Source organism: Heterocephalus glaber, unplaced genomic scaffold (assembly GCF_053883595.1).
Source record: "Heterocephalus glaber isolate CG9 unplaced genomic scaffold, H.glaber_assembly_v1.0 deba00000347, whole genome shotgun sequence".
Lineage (NCBI taxonomy): Eukaryota > Metazoa > Chordata > Mammalia > Rodentia > Bathyergidae > Heterocephalus > Heterocephalus glaber.
In genome coordinates, this window is record NW_028258143.1 from 56,210,713 (window position 1) to 56,235,944 (window position 25,232).

The following is a 25,232-nucleotide window of genomic DNA, read 5'->3' on the forward strand; positions in this document are numbered from 1 at the left end:
TTGGAACATCTATGCTTCCCCCATCACGAAGACATTTGAATTGAACACAAAGAAGTTAGCAGAGATAAGGTTGAAATACATTCTAATACCTTCTCCTGCGTTGAGTATTATGGTCAGCTAAGACAGATTGCTCCAGTAGGAGAAGCCTAGGAGATCCTATTCTTGACAAATCAACCCTCCCTCCACCATCACCTGTAAGGGGAATAAGGTCCCCCTCCTCTGTGTCCCCATGCAGCCTGCCTATATTGCCTGTATCACATTGCTCACTTCTTACTGTAAATATTTGTTCTGTTCACTTGTCTGTCAACCCTGCTGGGTGGCAAGCACTTTGAGAAATGAGATTTTGTGTCGCCTTTTCAGGCACTTATGCCTAAAGAGCAAAAAGGTCAAACATTCACAGGTTGAAAATCAATTACTCCCTGACAATTTTTTCTACCCTAACCCATGCCTGGGATTTATGTATTTGAGATTCCTAATGTAACATCTGGTCTCCTAGATGCTGACCCTACTAGCTAGAATGGAGATGATACTTGCCACCTTGTATCAAAAATTTTTTCCCAACATATTACCCACAACTCAACAGGCCCACACCACAGTCAATGACTTTTGCTCACAAGTCTGTCCTGGTACTACTGATGACCTGAGTAAGCACTGGGTGCTCTTGGTGAGCTTGCTCATGCATCTGTGATAAGTTGGTGGCCAGTAGGGAGCTGGATGCTCTATATTCTAGGATGGCCTCACTCACAGGTCCAGAAGATGCTTGCAGTCAGCTGGAGACATGAGAGTGACCAAACTATGTGTCTCTCAACACTCAGAAGGCTAGCCCCAGCTTCTTCATTTGATAGCCACAGTCATGGGACCATGTGCAACAAGAGGACAAGCCCCAATATACCAGCATCTTACCTATCTCTGACTGTCTCACATTTGCTGTTATACCACTGGTTAAAGCAAGTCACAAGGTCAAGTTCAGAGTCAGCATACAAGGGGACTGCCCAAGGATATGGATACTAGGAAACAATGAACAAATTGGAGGCCATTACTAAACAATGTACCAAAATACCTTTGATCCAATGTAACTTCAGCCACAACCACTTTAAAACATTTACCCTTCTGATGTATACAACATGTAGCTCATTTTTAATTTGGTGGATGGAAGATTTCTCAATATTTTAGGTTTCTTCTGTGCATCAAATGGTCGCCTGTGTGCTAGAACAAGACCTACGTGTTTCACACAGCAGTCATGCAAATAAGCTTTTGAAATCAATTGTTCATTTACATATTTACCAGGGCCTGAAGTTCATGAGGATACAGACTATGAGTTCTATGCCCAGAGCCTGCAAAAGAGCCTAATTTACAGTAGGAGGCAATTCACTCAGCAGTTTTTTCCTTGAGCTCCTACTGTGTGAGGACTAGAAATACAGAAGTGAAAAAGCTATTTCCTGTACTCAAATACCCCACAGCCTCACAAGAGAAAATTGATAATTATATAATAGTGTGACAATTGAGGCAGCAACAGTCCAGAATGCCAAGAGAGGAATCAAAAGAGTTAAGAATGGAGCAGACTCCATGAAAGAGGGCTTGCCATAACCTACTTAAGAATAGATGCAGCTCCAAACTAAGGCAGGGGGCAGTGGAGAAAGGGACAGACTTGACAAATGAAGGAGGGAAAATCAACACGTCTTGGTGATTGATTATGTGTAGAAAGGGACTATGGGGGGAATCAAGGGTGACTACAGGAGACTGGACAGATAATAGTGTACAGAGGAGCCAATGTTTCCCCATACTGGGAGCCCAATTGTAAATAGCAATACACAATTCAAACTGGCTACTCCATTGTTTTGATAACACTTTGAAGTAGAGAAAAACCCAACCCAATAAATGCTCATGACTTTCCTTGGCCCTATACATCTTAAAGAATCTTTTAAACTCATAAGTCTTCAATATCCTTGTAATTGCCTTTTCAATCTTTGCTCTACATCTTCTCAAACATGTAATCAAACCTAAACTTGGTAAAATTATTTTGCTATAGAGTAATATATTTTTATTGTCCATGTCCACTGCTAGAAGCCAACAATCTCTTTTTTATTGGTATTATCTTATAATCATAAAAGCTCTGTGGTTGGGTTATGATTGCTTCAAATGAAGAAACTTAGTCCAGGTAATTCCTCACGACAGAAGTCCATAAGGAAGGTTAAGTCTGAAATCAAGCATATCAGATAATGCATCCAAGTTCAGACATTTGATTTATGGCCTGTCCTTCCTAATGATTAAATATTCCACTGCCCCATTGAAACTACACACATATTTATAATATAATGTTCAAAGCAGGCTAACAGTGTACTAACTTTCCACCTTCATCCTCTGGAGAGAAACATCAGCCTCCACACAACCCAGAAAAGCAAAGAAGCCCTGGATAATAAGATTCAAGTCAAAGCAACTAATGAGGATGTAAGCATCTAATTTCTCTCCCCAAACACCAGGTTCTAGCAAAGTTTTTCTTTGTGGTAAAGGAACTCAAGAACAGCTGTCAAAAATATGGCAAGGCTGGACCTCTAACAAATTAAAAAGTAACATCTGTAGGCATTGTGGTCTGATACACAGATGTGCTTAGTACAATGACCAGGGAAGAGAAAATGGGTTGATGGTGCTGAAGTTAAGATCTGAAAGCAGTTGGTATTTTTTTTTTTCAAAAAGAGGAGCACTTCACCTCAGAAGCCAACAATTTGTAATGTTTATAAATTGTTATTGAGTCTGTAATGCACCACTAAATACCCGAATTCTTGTTTTTAAAGTTTCTTTAGGAACAGTAAGTAGATCAATTACAGAGGACTACAAGTTCAGCATCTTTCCATGTACCATTAGTTGTTTGGTTTAGCCGAAGATAGTCCCTACACTATCTTTAATCTGTTTCTTTCTCCCCTCGTCTAGTAACGCCTCTCATTAAAACTAACTCTTTTGAAATATACAACACCGGCTAGCTTGTCCCACTTGCTAATGGTCCTGAATTGATTCTTAATTAGTTGCAGTTTTGGAAAGAATCCAATTAAAATAGTGGGGGGGTTGAATAGCAGAAGAGAGCTGCTAATATGTGTTATACTGTGAGATGCTGATCTTTGCATTAAACTTGCTCAGGCAAAAGGCAGCTATGCAATATATGGCAGGATTCAAATCATCCTAAACATGTTCAGGTTTTAAACAGAAACCTTCAATGGTAATTTATCCTCTAGCCATAAAACATGATCAAAGAAAGGCAGCCAAATGCTGTTAGAAAAATTACATTCCTTCATTCCACTTTCTCTCTCTTCTTCCTAAAAGGACAGGTTACTAATTCAGGAGAAGACAGCGAGATCTTTCAATAAATTATATTTTTTATTTGCTGTATATTTTCTAGTCCCTTACTTAAATTCCAAAATGGGAGAGGAAACTAAGTGTGGAGAGAATTGGAAAACATGTAGAATGGGGGAGGGAAGCTGCATAGGATATTTTCCTATGTTGTTTCCAAAAGCAAAGAGTTGCTACCAGCAAAATTCCCAGTGTTGTTTATGAGGGCAGCTGGAGGTCATTTGACAGGTATGACTTTTATGGTTAAGATTTAATTATAGAAAAGCAAGGGCTTAGAAAAGCAAGGTCTCAGGAAGCCCAGGCAGAAGGACTCATGCAACTGCTGGTAGGTGACAGTCATGTGACCAGCTTTTGTGTTCAAAGGTAATAACTCACTGCCTGGTACTGGGATGGAGCCCAGCTCCACTATCCCCTGAGGAGCTTCCACCAAGCATGGATTCACGGAGTCTTTGATCCTCAGATTAACATGATCAGGAACATAGGCTTTGTCTTTTCCAAACATCCTCAGTCACTAAATTTGTATCCAGTGAAAGGTTGAGCTCATTTTTATTTGAGTAATGAATTGCAGTAATTAATGCACACATTGATTTTTTTCAAGTCTCCCTAAAGGCTATTTCCATTTTTAATTTATAGAAAATACATACCATTCCCTTAATAAGAGACTGCCTATATTTCAAAACACATACTGAAGAGGATCACAACCAAGCAAACAACAAAAAAAGATAAAAGCAAGTACTGTTAAAGATTTGGCAGTGACTGAATTAAACAGTCAATTTTTGAAAATTACTAAGAAGCTCTTCCTGTGGAATTTCAGTATCTACTGTGGATCCACTCAAACATTTCCGAATGCTTTTTAAAGAAGTGGTTATTTGAAGTGTTCAGTATCTGCATGGATAAATACCTCCATCCTTTTAAACTAAGCTTTTTTCCAACCACTAATAAAAAGGACATCCTGGAGAAAGAGAGGGAGAGAAGGAGAAGGGGAGAGAGGGTGAGAGAGAGGGAGGGACAGCGAGAGAGAGAGATTGAGAGAGAAATGTCCCTGTCTCAGCTGTACCTTAATGAAGTATCCCTAGGGCTTGAAATGATGGGATTTTTTTTTCTTGAGAAATAATTCTTTTCTTGCACCAGGGTTCTAAATAAATACCAATAGAGAAAGAAAAGTGTGTGTGTGTGTGTGTGTGTGTGTGTGTGTGTGAGTGACACAGTCTGATATTTATCAGAAAGTTGCAGGTACTGAGCAGCAGAGAATCTCCCACACAGGTATTCAGCAGTGGCCTGGTGGCCAGGAGGAAGGAGGTTTTGGAGGCGCATGCAAAAGAAAGGAATACGTGATTAACCTTTCCCTGACTCTGAGCCACGTGGTGCACAGTGAGCCTTCTTAGAGTGATGGCTTTGGAAGAAGATGTTACATTTAACCTCTGGCGCAATGATAAATTGACAATAAAAAATTCAATGGCTTGGTAATTACCAATCACTTTGGACATCGGCAACATTTTTCAGTTCTGTCACTGTGCATTGGCACAAAAGCTTCAGCTGAAATTCTCTCGATCTTTCTCTTTTTAACTTTGTTTTCATGATGCAGATTAAATCTGCCACCCTATTACTGATTCATTTTCCTAATTTTTCATGTCTGCACCATGCCCCAGCTGCACCAGGCTGATAATTGTAGAGCCCAGCCCTGATGATTAACATCAGAAGAATTAATTATGCCTGCCATTAAAATTCCGGGTTGCACATAGTGATCAAGAAAAATTAAGTTTCTCTAGGCCTCTAAATCATTTCACCTTTGCAGGGAAGGATGGCGCCTGGACAGCTAGGCTGCAGCCTGTGTTCCCGCTGAGGTCGAAACCACATGCCCTTTGTGTAATTCAACAAATGCTTTCCCAGTTGTTGTTGTTATTGTTGTTGTTGTTGTTTCCCATGATTTGGGCCAAATGATTTAATGCTTAGAAGAAAAAAAAACCTGAAAGATATTCTCAATCCTTTGCTTTGAGAAGGAGAAAAATAACTTTTTCAGTGAAATATCTGTTATACTAATTTGTAGATGAATGCATCCCATCTAAAAAAGAAATGTGCAGCCCTTGGAAATAGTGGATGAAATGAGAGAGGAAAGGGCTCTAGCTTTACAATTGTTATAAATGGGAAGAAAGGAAATGTTCATTCAAGTAGACAAAGGCAGTGGCATTTCTTGGAAATAAATTGATAACAGAATAAAAACAGATTCCTCAGATCTTTAGGCTAAATAATAATGAGTAAAAGAAGCCTGTTGACTGACGCATTTCCAAAATGATTGTTGCATGAGAAACTCAAAATGTATTCAGTCTAGCCTAAGGTACGAAATTTACTAGAGCTATAAAGAGTAAGATGATATGCATTTATCATGTTCTTTTTCTACTCTATGTTCCATTTTTAAATTACCATAATAATGTATATTACAGGCATGGCTTTAGAAGACTACAAAGGGAGTCATATTTTGATGAACAGATGTAAATATCTTATACCAAATGGTAAATCTCTCTTTCCCCTCTATGCAAAGAGTATGCATAAGCTATGCATCAAATCTGTTTCATTTATTATATTTAAGAAGTGATATCATAAGACAACTATTTCAATACAGATATTCTTAGTTTGTATGGGCAGTAAATTTGCAGAGTCAGGTTAAGCATCCACCCATCTACCCAGGTTGGAGGGGGGCGGGCAAAGAGGAGGGTGTTAGGACAGAGTGAAAATTAATTCTACCTTTCTGAAAGCTGCATAAACAAGAAGTTTGAAGTTGACTTACTTTCACAGGAAATCTTGGACTTAGTGGCATGATCAGATCGCAAGCTTCATGAATATGTAGTTTGAACTATGTATTCCTTGTTTCTTAAAGTGACTGACTTCTGCCCTAATTACCCAGTAACAGGAGCCCACAAATGACAAGTTCTGCATGCAAGACTGACCGCAAATTTACTCATCCTGCCAGCATTTTCAGAAGATGATAGATATAACAATGAGCAGAATACCAACATTTAAAAAGTCATAAAATCCATTCAGAGGATCTAAAGGACAGATGAGATCAAAACAGCAGCTACTCCAGTTTCTCACACTCGTCTTCACAGTGCACAGGACTGACTTCTGAGTCATTTTCTTCATAAAATTCGAGTTTCTCAGGAGGTCTAGAAGCAAGGTCCCAACTAAAGGAACTTGAATTTAAAACACCAGCAAACCATAACATATATTCTGCCTTTTCATAGCAAGCAAATTAAAGATACAAAAAGTGAAAAGTGAGAATATGGAGTAGCAGAGGGAGGAAGGAAGGAAGAAAGGAAGGAAGGGGAGAGGGAGGAAGGGAAAAAGGGAGAGAGCGAGAGAGAGAGAAATTGCTATCTGTGTAAGCAAGTCCTCACATAAGCACCAAGATTGCTAACTGGAAAAATAAATAATACAACTTTCTGATTAGAAAATAACTCAGAACAATAAAAAAGTAATGTAAGAATTAAACAGCAGTGAAAAGCCTAATGCTTACAGTATTACAGAAGAAAATCCAGATGGTGGCTCAGAAGAAATGACTAGATTTTTCTTATAGATATTATAAGGAGCAATAGCAATAGAAGTGGAATAAAAGATACACCCAAGTGCAAGAAACTATTCGAAGATAGACGAGGGGCTTCCTGTAGCTAGAATGAATAAGACTGGGACAAAAAGGTGCAAAGATTTCCCAGCTGTGTTCATTTTCCCTTTCAAATAGACTAATTTAGTAAATCCTAAATAGATTCATATTTTCCTCTTTATTTTTGTAGCAAAGACCACATAAGACAGAAATTTGGATGTCATAAATAATTAACTTTTGTTTTATCTAATATATGATGTCTAATGTTCTGCTGGTCTTTATTGTTACCATTGGCATTTAGGCCACAAGGACATAGTATCAACACATACGTGAGTATGTGTGTGTGTGTGCGCGCGTGCATGTTTATATGAGTGAATGCTTTTCAATGTTTATCTAGGTTGCAAAGAATGGACAATTACACCAACTAAAGAGACAACAAGGTACCTGACAAATATCTATAAGGATCAAGCATACATATGGTCTTCCAGTCAGGGTAAATAGAATGTATTACAAAAATGATTCAGTCATATGATTTAGTGAAATGCTGAATAATAAGGATGTTGTTCTCCAATTAGAGAAGAATAGTAAACAGTTTCCATAAATTCCATTAATATTATTCTCATTACTAGTAATCAATCAAATAAAATGTTTACTTTTTCTACTCTGTTAGTTCTCCAGTACTATTAGAACTGATACCAATGAATAAAAATTACAGGGAGCAGCAGTGTCCCCTGCAATGCTGGTAGTATGTGTGCCTCCTGATGGGATGCAAACAAAACACATGGTATTATTTTTGAAGAAACATCCTTGCCAAAGGTGTTTACCCTATATCTAATCAAGTTTTAGATCTAACTCCCAGTATACACATAATATGGCCAATAATGGAAAAAGTTAAATGATGTCACAAACTTTTTTAAAAAGACAAATCTAGACAGTAGAATGTTATACAGAAAAACAAGCCAAGTCTCTTCAACAGGCCAAGTTCATCAAAAATGAAGAAGCTGAGGAGAACACTCTTAATTAGGGGACATTGTCAATGCATGCATTATAATATAGTCTGTCTTGAACAAAGTAGCTATAAAAGACATTTTGGGGAGACAATGGAAATTTGAGTATGTATGGGGTACTCAATGACAGAGAATTTTTGTTAATTTTGGTAAGTAATTAGGTAATGCTATTGTGGTGATGTAGGATATCCTGATTATTTGGAGTGGAATATTTAGAGAGAAATATTACCAGTAATTTTATGTAAAATTGCTTTTAAAAAAGGAGATAAATAAATACGGTAAAGTGTTATGTAGGGTGAGCATATAGTTGTTCATTTTACTATCCTATCTGCTTTTCTGTGCATTCAAAAATTTCATGATCATACAGTGATGAGAAGGAATGAGAAGGAATATTAATGAGAAGGAATATTAGGGTTAGATTTCACTAAATGAATGAGAAGGAATATTAAGGTAATGAGAAGGAATATTAGGGTTGGATTTCACAAAAGATGATTGGAACTAAGTAATAACTAAATTGAAATAGTTATGGGTATTGTGTTAGAGAGCTTTCCACGGCTGTGATAAAATACCTGAGACAATCACCTTGCAGAAAGGAAAGATTTATTTTGGCTCATGGTTTTAGAGGTTTCAACCAGCTGGCCCTGTTGCTTTGGGCCTGTTAGTGAGGCAGTAAATGGTATACAAAAAATGGTAGGAGCTCATGGAGGAGGAGGTGGCTTGAAGCAAAAAGAGAGAAACAAGAAGGGGCCAGGGTCCCATTATCCCCTTCAAGGGCACACATCCAATGACCTAACTTCCTTCTGATAGTTGCCACCTCCTACAAGTTGCACCATCTCCCAATAGCACCATGGGCTAGGGACCAAGTCTTCAATGCACCTTTGAAGACAATTTAAGAACCAATTTATAGCAAGTGTGTTATAGTTAATGTCAAGTGCAATCGGCTGAAAGCTATTGGAAGTATTAGAGGGGTCTCTACAAAGGATCATGGAATCACTGGCTCATACAATTTTTTTTCATTAGAAGAATCTTTAGTTACCACCTGATCCAACAATAACGACTTACAAAGGTATGAAGAGATTAAAATAAGTGTGAATGTTGCTTACTTGAGGTACCACCAGAAGAACCAGTCCTTTTGGCTTTCAGCCCACTCCTTCTTCTACTCCATTCCACTCAAAATCCAAATTCCATGATTCCATTTTTTAATGATAAAGATAAGTTATACTTCTACATATTTTATAGTTTTTGGTGAACTTTTCATACATTATTTTTAGAGGCTTCCCACAACCCTAGAAGATGAATCATTTTATAGTTAGAGAAACCAAAATGCAAAGAGGCTTAACAACCTACCTCGTATCACGAAGGAAAAAACGAGGTTGAATCAAAGTGTGTCACACTCCTTGCTCTGTATCTTGTCATTACTCTACAGGCAAGCAGGACTTGTACTTGTTAAATGACAAATGTCCAACATCTGATTCCCCAACAGCCTACTTAGTGGGCAATATCTCTCAGCAGCAAGTTTCAGATGACCTTTACTTGCAATATTAGATAAAAGTCAAATGCATAACATTAAATAATAACCCACTGGAGGTAATTAGCTAAACCAGTGGTTCTCCACTCAGGTTGCTCCTCCTAGATGCTAGAGTGGAGTTTTCTAAAGCTGCTGAGGAGAGGGGAGGGGAGGATTTTGATGTGCAGCCATGATTAAAATGCTCTGAGATAAACTATCACCATCTACTGCATAACCTTCTGGTTATCTGACTTTACTCGAAGCCAGAATTTGGAAAACTGAAAAACGAATGACAGGCCACAAGATGGATGGAACTGGAAAACAGTACACTAAGTGAAAGAAATCAAACACAAAGGACCATGTATTATAAGAGTCCATTTATATGAAATGTCCAGAACAGGCAAATCTATTGAGATAGGAGTTAGAAGCCCTAGGTGATGCCTAGGGCTGCGGTATGAATGACTTCAGGTGATGGCTAAGGGACTTGGGCTTATTTTTTGGAATAAAGAAAAAGTCCTAAAGTTGGGCCAGGGATTTAGCTCAGTGGTTTAGCTGCCTGCTGCGCAAGTCCAAGGAAATGAGTTCAATCCCCGGTACAAAAAAAAAAGTCCTAAAGTTGATTGTAGTATTGGATGCAGAAGTCTGTGAATATATAAAGATAATTATACTTTAAGTGAGTGAATTATATGGTAAGTGAATTAAATCGCAGTAAAGGTATTTTTTTAAAGTAAGTGAATTGTACGCCTAAACAATCTTATATTTTTAACATTTCTTCTCCCCTCATTTTTTGACAAGAGCTGTATGTGTACAACCATTCCTTTATTCAGCAAATATTTACTGACCCCCTTCCACGTGACTGACTTGGTTCTCTCTCGGAGATGAGGATAACAGCAAACATAGCCCACAAGAATCCTGGCTTCAGGAACTTGCATTCTAGGGGAGGGAGACAGACAATAAGCAAGCAAATAAACTGAGAGGATAATTTAGATCATTGCATAAAACAAAGGAAATAAAACTAGGTGAGGCAATGGTGTATTCAGGGGTGAATGCTATTTTTGTTTGGGGTGAACAGTAAACATGTCTTTGAAGGGTCAGGAATTTAGCTCAGTGGTTCCAGCGCCTGCCTTGCAAGCACAAGGTCCCGAGTTCGATCCCCAGTATCCAAAAAAAAAAAAAAGTAAACATGTCTTTGAGGAGGGGATATGTGAATCAAGAAGGACAAGAAGCAGCAACTCATGCCTTTGAAGATCTGGGGACTAAACCACCCAGCAAGGACAAATGCCTTGAGGCAGCAACAAGGCTGAAGGCTGGGCACAAAGTAACAGGCTGGCTCAGGTGATCAAAGGGGACATGGGGGATGACTTGGAGAAGTTGGCAGAGTCCAGGTCATACAAGGCCAACAGTTTGAATGATCACATTATACATGTCTAAACCAGAATAAATCTGAGAGTGAAAGAGGTTGCTTTATTAAATACATAGGACGTTGAGACAATAGGAACAAACTGGGTACTATTTCAGGCAGACCAAGGTATCTGATCACCCTATATAAAAAGACCAAAATTTTGCCCTTAAATGTAATGGAAAACTGTTGGCACGTGTTAAATCAGATTATGGAGTTCGAAATTATTCCATCTAAGGAATCCTCAGAGCTGATTTCTGATTAGGGAGCTTAAGTATGGAAATCGCACAGACAGGTGGCAGGTTTGGCATTTGTTAGGAAATCTGGAGGCGCCTACGATCACCCCACCACATGGGAGTGGGTAGCAGGAGTCCTAGCAGCATGACTAGCCAGAATCATCTTCCTCCAGCAGCTTAGAGTCAGTTCCAGAACATGAAAAATGTTTTGTTGCATCCTCAGGGTCCTATGACATACCACACAGCAGAAATCATTTTGGCTTGGAAATTTGTCAAAGCAGGTGTTGCCAGTCATCCATTCTAACCATAGAAAAGCTTCAGAAAGACTCCCAAGCTTCATCTGACCCAGAGCATGGGAATTCTGTGCTTCCCAGGGAACTCACAAGGAAGAGTGAGCCATAAAATGCATTCCCAATTAACCACTTGGAGTTGTATAATGGGTTTACTGAAGTTTGGAGAGTTTAAAACAACCATTTTCATCTCATGTGGGCAATGGTGATGTAGTCTGTCTGGACCTGATGTTATTAAGTCAGTGCAGAACACATAACAACAACCAACATTTTTACCCATAAAATTTGCCTTATGCAAGAAATGTTGGAGAAATTCCAGTTTCAAAATCTCTTTTTTTTTCCAGTACTGCAGATTAAACTCAAAGCCTTTGCACAGTGCTACATCCCCAGCTCTTTCATGTTTTACATTTTTATTTTGAGACAGAGACTTGCTAAGTCACTAAGTTGCCTAGACTGGATCAAACTTGCAACCTTCTTGCCTCAGCCTCCCAGAGTGCTGAGATTACAAGCATTCACCACCATAACCAGGGCCAAGAAGCATTTTTAAGGCTTATAAAACTTTTTGGGGCTTAGGGGGGTTGATTCAGGGACTTGCTATGTAGTTCAGATTGGCCTTAAACTCATTTTATTGTCCAGGCTGGCCTCAAATTCATGATAATCCTCCTGCCTCTTCCTCCCAAGTGCTGGGATTACAGGCATGTGCCCCCATGTCCATTTTCTAAAACTCTTTTGGAAACAAGTTAATAATAGTTACCATTAATTCAGTACCTACTACACTCCAGGCATTATAGACAATGCCTCACTTGATTTACCTATGTACAATTCTTTACTCCAAACTTATAAGGGGTGGATGTTATTCCTATTTTATCTATGAAGAGACAGCCTTTAGGAGATTAAATCATTGTCTGAAGTCATATCCTTAATAAACTTCCAGCTTAAATCTGAAAACAAGTCCATGTGTGTTCCAAAGAGCTTCACCTTGTTCTCCTCTGCTAAAGTACAACATATTTTTTTTGTTTACATCAATATGCAAATGTTCCCTGTGAATACCATCTTTTAAAAGATGAATATTATATATGAAGATCCAAATAATGTAAAACAAGTAAATTAGGAGTTATTGTTAACATTTCAATAAGTTTTACTTCACTGATTCTTTTAATAGCAACCTCCCAGGTGCCTTTATGATTTGCTTTACAAGTTTTCCATTTACATACACTTATCCAAGAATCCATCTTCTGGGAGTACCGAAGAACAGATTTACAACTCATCCTATCGAATTTCCAGTTTTGTGTTTACTTATGCCCTTCTCCTTTGCACAAAACTTTTTTTGTATGCACCCAGATGATTACCATAAAAATCCCAGAGCTTTGGTGAATGTGCTAAAGCCTCTTAAGACATTATTATTAATGTGGCCTGTGGTATATGCATTTATTCAATAAGGTGCTCCCCTGCCCTTAAGGCAAATCCTAATTCCTCAGCCAGTTTTCCAAGTTCTTCACTTCTCTGGGTGTTTCTCAGTCCTAGCTATTCTGTGCAGCCCTCCAGGAGCCTCTCAGATAAAGGGAGGAGCTACATTTAAAGAACTCAAGCAGGTGATGAGGAAAGCATCCTATTACTACAACTGCAGCAGCCCCCTCCCCCAAGTTTAAGGGCCACGCCTCACCCCATCCCTGCCCAATAGATGCTGTTTAATTAGACTGAGGGTGAAGCCATAGGTTTATTTTTAATTTGTTTACTTACTGTTTGCTTATTTAATCTCTCCCAAGGATGCTAATGTAAGGCAAGGGTGGAAAGCTGGCCCCCTGCTCACCCCAGCAGGGCTCCTACATTCTCTCCCTCACTTCCAGCTTTTTCTGGAAATGCTTTCTCCACCTGGAACACTTCTAGGCACCTTCTAGGCTCTGCCCAATTCTCAGGTCCCCCTTTAGATACACTCTTAAGGAAGGTTTCCTTTATCCCTACTAAGGAGGTAAGGACAGTTCAAACCACCCTAAACTCCACTCTCAGCCTTCGCCAAGATTTGGCAAACTGCGCTGACATTGCCTAATCTGCTCCCCACCCTCACCTCCCGCTGGGCTTCTCAAGGGCAAGGTTTGCACACATTAAACTTTGTGTTCCTGGTGCCTGGTTCAGCTCAGTACCTGCCACATAGTACCCGTTTGGCATTTGTTCCTCAAGTGACTGAGTGAGTGATAAGTGAGTTCGATTTCACAGTAGGAAGGAGCTGGCCTGTTGGTGGGAAATGCCTATAAAACACTGCTGGTGTATTAAATGCTTCAGAAATTTGTGTGTTTTCTGGGGAAGGCATCACTCCGGGTTGGTTCACACACATTCTTCATCCCTTGCTCTTTTCTAGCGACTTTTATTCTCATTCTCAGATAATGGTGTTGTTTGGGAATTAAAATAATTTTTATCAAAAAGTCCTACATCTAAACCCATGCGAGTCTTACTGAATGGCCCTCCTGCTTCCAAGTAAAGGTGTCTGTACACCAGGGCCTGGCTGTGGATAGGTCTTTGGATTGATTATCAGAAGCTGCTGTCAGAATTCCATGTTTTAAAATAGTTTTGTGACCCCGCCAGTGCCAAGGAGCACAGCTCCTCCCCCCAGCGCAGAGGAGGTGAACCTTCTGGGCCGCCATACCACCATACCCAGTGAAAAGGAGGTGAGCCATGACAGTAGCACACATCCCTCCCCCCACCTCGTTGAAATGAGAAGACACTTAAACAAGTCTCAAAACCAGACTCCCACATCACCTAAGGCAACCCCAAAGGGAAACAAGATGGAACAATCTGATACTCAACCACCTAGACTCCCTGAACTGGCAACAAAAGAGGATCTGGAAAAAATGAACTCAGAAATAATTTTGTACATAACAGCAGAGATTGTGCCCATAGTTCAAGACATGATTGATAAATCCAGAGAGGACACAGATAAAAAAAAAAAAAAAAAAAGAGGAGTTGAAGAAGGTGATGGAATCCCAACACAATAGGAAACAAATGGAATCCACAAAACAGATTCAAACAGATTTCCAGGAGATTAAAAACTCCACTGAAAGTTTACACAGCAGAATGAGCCAATGTGAGGACAGAATTTCAGATATAGAAGATAAGATTGAAATTAGTGATCAGGAAAAGAAAAATTTCTTCTTTAAAATAGTAAGGGACAATGAGAAATCAATCCAGCAGCTGCTAGAAGATGCAAAAAAAATAACATAAAACTGATCAGAATCAATGAAAAAACAGGAGAGAGTGCAGACAACATAAAAAAAACTGTTCAGAGAAATGATGGCAGAAAACTTCCCAAGCAGGGGAAAAGAACTTGACATACAGATAAGTGAGGCATATAGGACTCCAACCACCTGGATCAAAAAAAAAAAAAAAATCTACACATAGGCATATAATAGTTAAGATTCCAGGAGTACTACACAGCCATAAAAAATGAGAAATTAGAGATATTTGCAGCTAAATGGATGCACATTGAAGTGATACTCTTCAGTGAAATAAATAGGACACACATGTATAAATACCAAATAGTTTCTTTAGTGTGAGAAACTGAAAGTGTAAATAAGGACTAAAAGGTATAATAGATGATGTAAAATAGGAAGAAAAGGGGCAAAGGAGAAGGGGAAGTGAGAGGGGTACAGGAAAGGAAAGAAGGGAATGGAATTAACATGAGAAAATGAAAAAATGGAAACAAAGTTTTTGTAAATAGGGAGGGAGGGAGTGGTTTAAGGGCGGGCAGGGGAAAGGGGAAAAATAAGAACCAAGAGAGATTAGGTAAAGGTATAAATTTCCAATGATGAATGTCACTATATTGTATACCTAAAATGTACCAATAAAATAAAATTTTTTTACAAAAGATTCCAGAAACCCAACAGAAGAACAAAGTTCTACAAGCAGTTAGAGAAAAGAAACAAATCACATATAAAGCAAAGCCCATGAGAATCACAGCAGACTTCTCAACACAAACCCTCAAGACAAGAAGAGCTTGGAGTGACATATTTCCAGCCCTAAAGGAAAACATGCTCTAATCCAGATTGATGTACCCTGCAAAATTATCTTTCAAAATTGATGAAGAAACAAGACACTTTCTTGACAAAGAGTACCTTAGAAACTTCATGAATACCAAACCAGCACTACAAAAAATTTTAGACAATATCCCAGAAAAAGACAACGAGGATCACAACCTGAGGAAACCCAGCAGAATGAATCCATTGGGCATGACAAGAAATTAAATGCAAAGGGGAGATTCCAACAAAAAGAAAAAGTCATGACAAGGATAAGTCAATACATATCAGTTATAACCATCAATGTTAATGGTCTCAACTCACCAATCAAAAGAAATAGACTGGAAGAATGGGTCAAGAAGCAAGATCCAACAATATTCTGCATACAAGAAACACACTTAATTCAAAAAGAAACTCATAGACTGAAAGTTAAAGAGTGGAAAACAATACTCCATGCAACAGGAACCTGAAAAAAAGCAGGAGTAGCTATCCACTTTGCAGATCAAGTAGATTTCCAACCACCACTGATTAAGAGAGACAAAGAAGGACACTACATCCTTGTAAAGGTAAAAATCCAAGAGGAAGAGATGACAATCATAAACATATATGCACCAAACACTAGGGCACCCAACTATATAAAACAAATACTAATGGACATAAATAATCAAATAAGCACTAGTACAATAGTAGTGGGGGACCTCAATACCCCATTGTCACAAATAGATAGATCAACTAGACAAAAAAAACAAGCAATGAAATACTAGAACTCAATCAAACTCTTGAACAAATGAACTTAACAGAGGTTTACAGAGTCTTCCACCTCACAAAATCAGAATACAAATTCTTTTCAGCTCCACACGGGTCATTCTCGAAAATGGACCACATACTCACTCATAGAACATGATTAAGTAAGTGGAAAGGAATTGAAGTTATCCCCTGTGTATTATCAGACCATAGTGTGATGAAATTGGAGATCCATAGCAAAAGAAACAGCAAGAATTTCATAAACACATGGAAATCAAACAACACACTTCTGAATAACCAATGGATCACAGAGGAAATTAAGAAGAAATCAGTTCCTTCAATTAAATAACAATGACAATACAACATATCAGAATCTATAGGAAACAATGAAAGCAGTCTTACAAGGGAAATTCATAGCAATGAATACACATATTAGGAAAACAAAGCCAGCCCAATTGAACAACCTGATGCTGAACCTCAAGCTTCTGGAAAAAGAAGAGCAGGACAAACCAAAAGCTTATACAAGGGAGGAAATTAAAAAGATCAGAGGAGAAATCAATGCATGGGAGACTAAGAGAAAAATACAAAAAAATCAATGAAACCAAGAGTTGGTTCTTTGAAAGAATAAACAAAATTGATAACCTCTTAGCCAACCTTATGAGGAAAAGGAAAGAAAAGGCCCAAATCCATGCATTTATGAATGACAAGGATGAACTTACAATAGATGAAGCAGAAATCCACAGGATCATCAATACCTACTTTAACAACCTATATGCCAATAAGATGGAAAACAGAAGAAAAGGACAGATTCCTAGGTACATAAGAATTACCAAAGTTGAACAAAGAAGACCTAAAAATTCTAAACAACCCAATGTCAACCAGTGAAATTGAAAACGTAATTAAAAACTTAACAACTAAGAAAAGCCCAGGTCCTGATGGCTTCACTGCTGAATTCTACAAGACATTTAGAGAGGAACTACTGTCACTACTGTTTAAACTCTTCAATGAAATTGAAAGGGAAGCAATACTCCCAAATTCATTCCTGGAAGCAAGCATCACCTTGATCTCCAAAGCAGAGAAAGAGCTGACCAAAAAAGAGAACTATAGGCCAATCTCACTAATGAACATAGATGCAAAAATCCTTCATAAGATACTGGGAAGTAGAACGCAGAAGATCATCAAGAAGATCATACACCTTGACCAAGTGAGATTCATCCCAGGGATGCAGGGATGATTCAACATACACAAATCTATAAATGTAATACACTATATCAATAGAGCGAAGGACAAAAACCATATGATCATCTCAATAGATGCAGAAAAAGCATTCAACAAAATCCAACACCCATTCGTGATAAAAACGCTACAGAAATTTGGAATAGAAGGTCTTTATCTCAATCTGATAAAAGCCATCTATGAAAAACCAACAGCCAATATCATACTAAATGGTCAAAAACTGAAATCCTTCACACTCAAATCAGGAACAAGACAAGGATGTCCACTATCACTACTCCTGTTCAATATAGTTTTGGAAACATTAGCCACAGTAATTAGACAAAAGAAAGAAACAAAAGGAATAAAGATAGGAAATGAAGAAGTTAAATTGTCATTATTTGCAGATGACATGATACTCTATGTAGAAGACCCCAAGAACTCCACCAAAGTCTTTTAGACCTAATAACCAAATTCAGTAAAGCAGCTGCATACAAGGTCAACACACAAAAATCAATAGCTTTCCACTACACAAACAGACCCACTGAGAGAGAAATAGGGCAAACAATTCCTTTCACAATAGCATCCAAAACACTGAAATACCTAGGAATCAATCTAACAAAAGGAATCAAAGACCTCTTCTCTGAAAACTATGGCACTCTGAAAAGAGAGATTGAAGATGATATCAGAAAATGGAAAGACATCCCTTTTTCCTGTGTAGGAAGAATAAACATAGTGAAAATGGCCATACTTCCAAAACTGCTATAAAGATTCAATGCAATCCCAATTGAAATTCCAATAGCATGCTTCATGTACCTTGAGAAAACAATCCAAACATTCATTTGGAACAAGAAGAGACCCAGAATAGCAAAAGCAATTGTAGGCAACAGAGACATGGCTGGGTGTATCACAATCATTTGAAACTATACTACAAAGCTACTATAGTAAAAACAGCATGGTACTGGCAAAGAAACAGACCTGAGGACCAGTGGAACAGATTAGAAGATGGAGAAACAACACCAGACACACTCAGCCATCTCATCTTCGACAAAGGAGCCAAACACCCTCACTGGAGGAAAGATAGCCTCTTTAAGAAATGGTGCTAGAGAAATTGGGTTTCAACTTGCCAAAGATTAAAACTAGACCTATATCTCTCACCATGCACTAAACTAAAATCGAAACAGGTTAAAGATCTAAATATTAAAACAGAAACGCTGAACCAGGTAGAACAGAGGTTAGGTAGAACCCTTGAAGACATCGGTGTAGGAAAAGATTTTATGAACAAAACCTCAGTTGCCTGTGAACTAGCACAAACAATCAACAAACGGGATCTCTTCTTATTAAAAAGCTTCTACACAGCAAGAGAAACCATCAACAGAGTGAAGAGACAACCCACAATGTGGGAAAAAATTTTCACCTGCTGTTCCTCAAACAAAGGTCTATTATCTAGAATCTATAAAGAACTTAAAAAAATCAGACCTCCCAAATTTAAGGACCCAATCCAAAAATGGGCATCTGAAATGAACAGACCTTTCTCAGACAAAGAAGTAGAAATAGCAAATAAACATATGAAAAAATGTTCAACATCACTGGTCATTCGAGAGATGCAAATGAAAACAACGCTGAGATTCCACCTCACCCCAGAAAGAATGGCTGCTATCATGAAATCAACCAATAACAAATGCTGGCAGGGCTGTGGGGAAAGAGAAACACTGCTCCACTGCTGGTGGGAGTGTAGACTGGTGCAATCACTGTGGAAATCAGTATGGAGATACCTCAAAGAACTAGAACTGGAAGTCCCATTTGACCCTGGTATTCCCCTGCTGGGGATCTTCCCCAAAGAATTAAAAGAATCATGCCATAGTGATACATGTGCACCCATGTTCATAGCAGCATGATTTGTAATAGCTAAAATTTGGAAGCAGCCCAGATGCCCATCAACTGGAGACTGGATAAAGAAAATGTGGTTTTTTAATGAAATGGAGTACCACTCAGCCATAAAAAATGAGAAATTAGATATTTATTGCTAAATGGATGCACATTGATGCAATACTCTTAAATGAAATAAATAGGACACATATGTGTAAATACCAAATAGTTTCTCTAGTGTGAGAAACAAAGGGTAAAAAAAGAATGAAAGGTATAATAGATAATGTGAAATAGGAAGAAAATGGGCAAAGGGGAAGGGGAAGTGGGAGGGGTAGGGGAAAGGAAAGAAGGAAATGGAATTAATATGAGAAAATGAAAAAATGGGAACAAAGTCTTTGTAAATAGGGAGGGCAGGGGAATGGGGAAAAATTAAGAACCAAGAGAGATTATGTAAAGCTGCAAATTTCCAATGATGAATGTCATTATATTGTATACCTAAAATGTACCAATAAAATTAATTTCTAAAAAACAGTTTTGTACAGTATCTGTGGATATCTACAGAAATACATTACAGTGTGTTTCCCAGAAAATAAAAATAGATTCCTTTTTTCTTTGCTTTTTTATTACTAATAATTTACCAATAATCAAAGATAACAACTATTATCATTTTTTATTTAAATCTTTTAAAATTTTCTCCGTTTTTGCCTTTCCTGTATATACATCTGTCGGGGGGAGTAATGGGGATAAGGGACCAGCCCTTATTTTTATTTATTATTTTGAGACAATATGACTAATTTGATAAATTGGCCAAATTTAGCTTGAACTTGCAATATTCCTGCCTCAGCCTGCCAGAGTACTAAAATTACAGGTATGCACCACCACACCTGGCTCCCATCATCATGTTTAATGGCTTTGGGTAGTCTGTGGTGTTATCCCTATAGCTATTGAACCAACCACTACTGGTATCATTTAGATTGATTGCATTTTCTGCTATAAACAGTGTTGTGATGAGTATCCTCATTCATGCACACATTTTTATATGTTTATCTAAGTATTCCCTTCAAGTAAATTTCCACAAGTGGAATTTCTGAGCTCAGGATTTTACATATCTTTAAGTCTCATTACCAGACTGCCAATAGAATATCTTCAACTAGTTTCTATAACTATCACAAATATATAAGAATGTTATGCTTCCAGGTTTTCCTGTCATTAACCATTTTCAGTATTTGTTCACTTTATAGAAGAAAATATCTATCACTATTTAAATTTGTAGTTCTTTGATTATTCATAGTATTATGTATTTTTTGGACATTTGTATTTTTCAATTGCCATGTACAGATTTTTGTTAATTTATAGGAGTTCTTTATATATTAGAAATATAATCCCCTCCATATGTTGTAAATATGTTTTTCCAGTTTGTCTTCTATTTTACCTTTGTTTATGGAGAATTTTTTGCATTAGTTTTTCAGTGTAATATTATCAGTCTTTTCCTTTATGTTTCTGACTTTGACGGTCTGCAAATTTACTATTAAGATGGACTGCTCGTTTTGTCAACAATAAAATTTCATTAAAAATCAGATTAGAACTTTTGACTAGACTATTTATTATATAACTATAGTCCTTTCACAGCTAGAAAAAAATTTAAGGATGATTAAAGTTAACTGTATTTATCAAAATTTTGAAGAGCAAGTATCAGTCTTTTCAAAATCCTATCTGTGCCAACTAGCAGGTGATACTTTGTATATTCCATGCTCACTACCTGAAATGAAATAATTCCAGTTGAAATCTAATTTAGCCAGAAAACAACTGTACAAACTTTTGCAGAATATAGATACAAGTATCACAGCTTCAAACTGTGAGGAGAGATCCAGGCAATGCTTGGTTAAAAATATGAGAATGACCACACTTGAGATTCACTCTCACTGGCAGATAAGACATTCTAGAAATTTCCCTTTCATTTCCTAGAAATGCCATTTAGGGACCTCAAAGTTCATGAAAGATAGTGTAATAATAATGTCACATCCTGCAAGATGACCTACACACGCACCCACACCATTCGTTGATCATAACCTGCCCAGTGAGCCAGTATTTCGTCCCTGGAGCCTTTCTTGTCACATATTATTCATGTAGACCCCTGGTCAGGAAGGTAGATTTGGCTTTAAACTACCCACATTTCTTCTGCCTGCATAATGCCTATTCAGCTCCCTGTAAATTATGCAACAAAATAGTCTTCTTAATGAGTCATAAAATAATGAATTTATGAAAGCCAGCAGCAATTTTAACTTTTTGTTTTAAATCAGTAAAATTAACAGTAAGCAATAATGAAATAATTTGGACAGTATGAGTCAAAAGAACTATTCCCTCTAACAAAAACAGCTGTGTAAGATAAATCTTTTATTTAATCTCTGGAGAGTATTAAAAAATTTATAGCTATCTTATCCTTTGTATTCTACTTTTAAGTGCCACTTTAAAAAGTTAATAACAATCTCATGTTTGCGACTTTCACAACTGAACCTTCATTGGAGAAAAAACAAATGCCTGGAGACCCCTTTCATATTGGTCAGTCACTGTTATACAGAATGGAGTACTAGACAGGAGCATGTGCAGGATCCATAAAAAACAAAAAGTCACGATCTCCAAAGAAGTTGTCCCTGGGAAGCATGAAGAGACTCATACAGAGAAATGATTCAATAATTTCATAATAGAAAATACAACTAAGAAGCAAAATCCTATCAGAAAAGAAAGAGTAAGTATAGGCAAGGACATAAGACAGCTCAGTGGAGAAAATGGAAATTGAGCTGGACATTAAAGATCAGGTTGGCAGAAAAGAATTGTTGTCCAAGGAGGGAAAAGGACAACAGCTCCAAAAGGAGCAGAGAGGTAGAACTGAGCCTGAAACACACTGGGATAATAAGCCACACATTTTTTGCCTTGGAAAAACCACAGAATGCTCTATTGCAGAAAGGAAAGATGAATGCTGCTCCAGTAGGGAAGGAAAAGAGAATGAGATAAGGTAGAAAGAGAAGCTCCAGAACCAAGACAAGCTTCATCAGAGTGAGTAACTTGTCCCACCTTCCCAGAGTCAAAGCTTGAAAGCTGGCTCTTCCTCTTTTAAAATATATAACTTGCTTATAGAGTTAAGGAGAGAAGCTGAAAACTGTGCTACAATCAATCCAGGTTCCTCCTTTATCCAACAAAAATAATTCTAGAATGAATGGAACAAACAAATGATTGAATAATCTAATGAACAAATAATCATGCTGGAAATTATTCTCAGCAGCTTAGTATATATCTGGATATGAACTACTGGAGGTTTCAGAGGCAGGAGAGAGAAAATGGTGACAGAAAGGAAAACCAGCAGTAAATAACTGCAGAAAATCAATTATAAAATTATAAGTACCTAGATTTAGGGGGGCAGAAATAAGAATAAAAACACAGACATTGACTTGAAAAAATTATGGTGAGTCATTAAGTGATTTTAGCTCATTTCTATTTCCATCTAGGGCTGGGGATTTAGCTCAGTGGTTCTACCACCTGCCTTGAAAGTGCAAGGTCCTGAGTTCAATGCCCGGTACCAAAAAAAAAAAAAAAAGAAGAAGCTCTATTTCTATCTAACAGCCAGGTCAAGTGTAACTGGCCTGATCAACTATTATACTTACTCATTCCCTTGGAAAGTATCTGTTGAGCTCTAGACACTCTGCTAGCCAAAGTGAATCTCACATTTATTTTTCTGAAATTTCTAACTGATCACCTAAAGCCCTAAACCCTGACAGCCTAATGATTTATGTGGAATTTGCCATTGTCATAATAACCATCCTTGATTACCAAAATAACCTGGCATCTACTAGGAGAAAGTTTTGAAAGAGTGAAGTTTAAGGCTCAGCAGCATCAAGACAGTCACAGTTGTGTATCTATTGGAGACATCAGAAAAGCAATTAAACACTTCATCTCCAGTCGCTCCACATTGCTCATCCAGTTGAGACAGTGTCCAACCAGATATAATGTTGCTTTAGGAAATAAAGATTCAGCTATGATTTTTAGGATGGTGAAGAATTTGTGTAACAATCATATATGGATCATAGGTCAAAAACTCTCTAAATCCAAATGTGAACATATAGTTTAAACGTGATATTCTTTCTACCACCTAACTCCATCTCCGGGCTTCACAAATTACGTGCCATTCTAAATATCTCTATCAAGATTAACCTGTCCAAAACATAATTCAACAAATCACCCCTCAGGAAAACAAAGTTCACTGATTCCTTCCCTCCCTCCAGCCTCCCTTTCTTTTCTGTCTATGGGGTTCCTATTATGCATCAGATACAGTGTGAGATACTGAGGACCCCCACAATGAACAAATCAGACTTGGTCTGTGTTTGCATAAAGTTGGTGGTCAAGCAGAGGACCTCTTGGTGAGATCCTCTAAGGTTGGTCCCCATCTTCCAGGCTCACCTCTGGTGGTTCCCCACAACACCCAAATCTCCAAATCAGAGCGACAGAGCTGAATATCAAATTTTGCCTTTTTTATTTTTTATATTAACATATATTTGTGATACATAATAAATGAATTCATCATGGGAATTTGTACACATACATATCTCATACTGATCCTTTAATTTTTATTAGTACATGTTTGCAGTACATAATGATTACATTCCTCTTGGGGATTGGTACATGTATACAACACATTTAATTCTTTTTATGTCCCTCTCCCCTCCCCTGCCTTCCCCCTCCCTCCATCTGTTGATCCTTTTCCCACTTCCAACAGATCAATCACCCTGTTTCCTATTATCTTTCATTTTGCTCTTTAATTTATTTATACTTTGGGTTTCTCATACAAAAGAAACCGTGCAACCAAGATACATCATGTAAAGGTACAAGATCTCAATGATGAAGTAACTGTATTGTATACCTAAAATGTACCAACAAACTTAATGGAAAAAAAAAAGAAAGAAAGAAACCATGCAATATTCAGTCTTGTGTGTCTGGTTTATTTCACTTAACATTGTAGTCCCAAGGCACAACGAATTTCCTACAAATGACTCAAGTTTATTCTTCTTTAAACCAAAGTAGTACTCCATTCTGCATCAATACCACATTTTCTTCATCCATTCATCTGTTGATGGCATATAGGCTGCTTCTAAGATTTAGGTATATAAATTGTGATTCTATAAAAAGGCGAATGCGTGTAGCATCTTGATCTTTTTTTACTTCCCCTTCCCTTCTCCTTCCTCATTACCTGATGTTTATTTCCTGACCCTTGATCCCTTATAATGCCACTCACCAACTTGGAATGGTCTGACCTGGATTTGAACTCTGACTACATTTTTCTAGATTTGGGGTCTTAAATGAGTTACTTATTCTCTAGGGGCCTCAGTGTCCTCATTAGGTAAATAAAAATAGTAATACCCACATGTCAGGGATGTCCAATGAAATAATATGTATGAAAGCATCCAACAGAGGCTCTTTGATGAGTTTCTCTGATCATCCCTGCTAAAATTGAGTTCTCCTTTCAGATTGCCAGAGCATAATGGTATCTTTACTCCCTCCTTAGGATCAGAGGATCCCTTCTTTACTGCTTCCTGGTACCTAAGACAATGCCTAACGCATGACTGGTCATACTGGGAGGAAAGGTTACCTTGATACCTCAAAGTTGGCATTGGTAGTTGAGTTATTCTGCTGCATTTGGAGACTAACTTAGCTTCAGATTATTCTACTGAGCCTTAGATAAGAATGCAAATGTGGAATTTCCTCAAAATACTTGCTTCTTTTATTTCTAGTATTAGCCAATTTAAGTCCAAATAAATTTTAACAGTATCCTCTTAATTGCACATTGTTTTCCACTCTCAATGGCTATGAAAGTTGTAAAGACCAAATCAAAAGAGTATTTTTGCAGTGCCACCACAAGCCATTAGAATAGAAAACTAAGCATAAATTTAAAAGGTTAATTATTCAACCCAGTTTTATAAGCCTTTGCTTCAGCTAGACTTCTAAGACAATGACTTGCAACTTCTTAAGGATGAG

The 25,232-nt window shown here is 37.7% G+C and overlaps 1 long non-coding RNA gene across 10 annotated transcripts in view; it reads right to left on the bottom strand.

Moving 5' to 3' along the window:
• The window catches only part of LOC106010467 (uncharacterized), a 215,740-nt gene that overhangs the window by 12,327 nt on the left and 178,181 nt on the right, over positions 1–25,232 (bottom strand). For all 10 annotated transcript variants that reach the window (XR_015447240.1, XR_015447239.1, XR_015447235.1 and 7 more), the window contains 2 exons: positions 10,294–10,384; positions 9,292–10,093 (listed from right to left, as the gene is read on the bottom strand). This is a non-coding gene — a long non-coding RNA (uncharacterized LOC106010467). The remainder of the gene's footprint in view (positions 1–9,291; positions 10,094–10,293; positions 10,385–25,232) is intronic.